Source organism: Rhipicephalus microplus, chromosome 1, assembly GCF_043290135.1.
Source record: "Rhipicephalus microplus isolate Deutch F79 chromosome 1, USDA_Rmic, whole genome shotgun sequence".
NCBI lineage: Eukaryota > Metazoa > Arthropoda > Arachnida > Ixodida > Ixodidae > Rhipicephalus > Rhipicephalus microplus.
Genome location: NC_134700.1, coordinates 164,690,856 through 164,694,258, shown reverse-complemented (window position 1 = coordinate 164,694,258; position 3,403 = coordinate 164,690,856). Strand labels below are relative to the sequence as shown.

Below are 3,403 nucleotides of genomic sequence, written 5' to 3'. Positions count from 1 at the left end.
CGTATCGGCGATTGTACTGCGCCTGTGCTTTCATCTCCATACGTTGTGCTCGAAGTCAGTGGGCTGTGGTGGTAGGATGCTTCCGATGATAGAAGTCGGGATGATCGACACTAGCCGGATGCCAAAAAAAGATGTGTGCTTCGTTTGCATTCCTCGGTGGAAGCTGACGTGACAAACTCAGACAACAAAAGTTAAGTTGTTTACGTCTCAGCTGGCTAAAAAAAGAAAAAAAATATTACATAGAAAGAGTGCTTGAGGCTTGTCTGATGCCTTTGCAGTAGCGTGTGATGCCAAGCTAGTGACATGTGATCATCGTTTACATCGGCGTACGAACTCCGTTGAGCTGTAGTACATGGTGTCACTGACACGAACGAATTGATCCGGCGTGCGTGTTTACACCAACGAATTCAGCTGTAGCTCCGATGTGCGTGTTTACGTGAACGAATTCTACTGAAGCTTCGATGCGCGTGTTTACGTGAATGAATTGCACTGTAGCACCGGTGTGCGTGTTAACGAGAAGCATACGACGAATGCAACGGTGTGATCTGTGAGCCGTCGTCGTGCAGCGGTGAAACTGTCCTACTGTGACAATTGCTAGGTGATTGTATGTGCTCCTGCAAAACTACATCCACTAGCAGTCGATGGAGTAGGCAGGCATGACAATTTTCGGCCTTGAAAATCTTCGAAACACTACGGTCGCACCGGATGTTCACGGCGCTCATGGTCTCACTTCCGGAACATGTGCTGCACAAGCGCGGTGCTTTGTGTTCAGCCTTGCAGTGCTGCAGTTGTGTGAGGAGCAAGCAATGGACGGCGCCTTCATTGACAACGAGATTCTCATCACTGCAGTGCAGCATAGACTACCATTATGGATGGCAAGCCACCGGCAGCACAAAGACAAGATTGTGAAGGCCGCGATGTGACGGGAGGTCGTTCGTGCGACATGCATAAGCGCTTCAATCTTTGTATTTCCCATTGCGCAGACGCCGCCGAGCTTGTACAGAAGCGCTGGAAGTCGCTACGTGACAAGTTCCGGCGGCTCTTCGTAGCAAATAAAAAAGCAAAGAGCGGTGCCGGCCTGGACGATGTGGAGTGTATCACCATCACGTGGCCATATTTCCAGCTTCTATACTTTCTCAAGGATACCATGCAAACAAGGGCGTAAGTCATTTTATAATTCGTTGTCATGAGCATTGCTAAATGTCATCTTTTTAAATAGAAATACTGTGACACTGAAAATTCTGTGATTTTCAGGTATGCATATATTGAATGCAGTGTACAGCATGTAGGAAGTTCAAGTGTTGATTACTGTTACATGTGGCCAAGGCAGCAGTGTGCAGTGATATGAAAAAATTATCCGTTTCAACAGCTATAGTAATCTAAGCAGTGTGGTACTGACAATACTGATAGTGGTCTGAACATTAATGACAACCACAATAAAGACCTTGAGAAAACCTTTTGCTGACACAATGGTGTGCATTTTTCCATTGTTTAGTAGTGTTGTCAAATGGAAAAACAAATGTTTTTTGTGCATATTCAGAGAGCCCTCTTTGCATCATGCATGTTCCATTTTTTCGCTATTTCACCCACCACGGCGGTCTTGTGGTCGTGGTGCTCAACTGCTGACCCACAGGTGTAGGATGAAATCTCATTCACAGCAGCGGCATCTTAAATGGAGGTGAAAATGCTTGAGGCCTTTGTACATCGATATAGGTGCAAATTATAAAGAGCACCCGGTGGTCGAAATTTCCAGAACCCTTCACTACGGCGTCTCTCTCGTAATGACTCGGTGATTTAGAGATGTTGAACTCCAAAAATTATTTTTTGCTACTTCAGGGAACACTGACTTTTTTTTAATTAATTGAGTGTTAAATCAACTCAACTTTGTACTAAGTCTTTTCACAGATACCTCAACAATATGCTGCACAATATTTGTTGATTCAAAGAGCGAATTAGGGGTGCAAGGGGGCCACAACCCTCCCCACCAATTTTTTCAGGGTAGGTGGTTCTTCAAGATATCCCGCACGAGTCGCATATTTCATAAAAATCTCCTCATCGAATTGAAACCACTGAGAACTCGTTCTTGAAGGTACAAGATTAAAGGCATATTATAGAGAATCGATTATGCGAGTTGCTTGCGTTAAGGAGCTTTAACACTAAGATTGAAAAAGATAACTTTGCACTAATGAACTCGTGAATCAACCCAGATTCAGGCGAAACTGTGAGTCTGACTGAGTAGCTATGTTGGTGAGCTTGGGTCCGTACTTCAGTTCGGTTCTGAAAAAGTACAGTGAGACTGAGCACTCTCATTGTGGCGAGTCTGAGTCGGAGTGAGTCCTCATAGCAAAATGTATTTCTTAATTGAATCTGAGTGAGCTGTAATTTCTTTTTTGACCTGGTCATGGCATGGCTAAAGTGAAAATCCCGTTGCATTCGCTGTCAAAGCCTTTTCTCCAGACTTATAAGGAATATAATTGGATACCATGAGCCACGATATGTTCCACAGGTGATTGATAATTTATATTTACCTAGGAGTGGCAAGAAGACATTGGTTGTTGGAATGTGAGAGTGGTAATGAAAACTGACATTGGCAGTATTGAGGCGAATGCAAAAACATCGGGGTTCCAGCAGATATTGAACCCACAAGAGGCCAGGCCTGACCTGTATGCCTTAAAAGGGGGGAGGGGTTTAAGTTTGCCACCAGTTTTATATCACCTATGACTGCTTGTTTTGCTCGTCACTAGATGACGCAAAAAGAGGCTGTGGTAACTCTCGCTCCCGTTTGAACATGCTGCAAGCAGCCACAGAGTTGGCAGGCCACACGCTCATGTGCCCACCTAAATAAAAATTGACATTGTACAGTATATATATATAAATATATATATATACATGCGCATAAGAGTGTTCTCACACTCGTTGTTTGGCTTATAGATGGCGCTGACTGTCACTCCTACTTCTAAATTCACGGATAAACCCAAAAAAAGTGGATGGAGGGAGGGCCGCTGTGATAGCTCAGTGGTTAGAGCATCGAACGCGTAATTCGAAGGTCGTAGGTTCGATTCCTGCTCACAGTTGGTAATTTTTTCATCCACTTTTCTTTCTTCCTATTTACATTCCATTGGTTTTAATAACTTCCCCTGTACATTACTTGGCATTACTGTCTGTTATATCTCATTAATATTGTGTTAAAACACGGAAAAACGAGCCCTTAGGTATACACTTCTTTCCCTTATTTCATTGAACGAGGGTCTCGTACTGGCAGACTTGGTGTGTTTAGGTTGTATAAGAGGGACAATTAATCAGCTGCCCACTCATAATAAGTTCACGTGCTACGTGACGCCAAACATGCGCATAAGAGTGTTCTCACACTTGTTGTTTGGCTTATAGATGGCGCTGATTGTCA

General features: G+C 43.9%; 1 non-coding gene across 1 annotated transcript; it reads left to right on the top strand.

Annotated features, from left to right (window-relative positions):
• The first annotated feature begins 3,001 nt into the window (after positions 1-3,001).
• TRNAT-CGU (transfer RNA threonine (anticodon CGU)) lies at positions 3,002-3,074 on the top strand. The gene has a single exon. It is a non-coding gene; the product is annotated as a tRNA-Thr (tRNA).
• Positions 3,075-3,403: the final 329 nt, after the last annotated feature.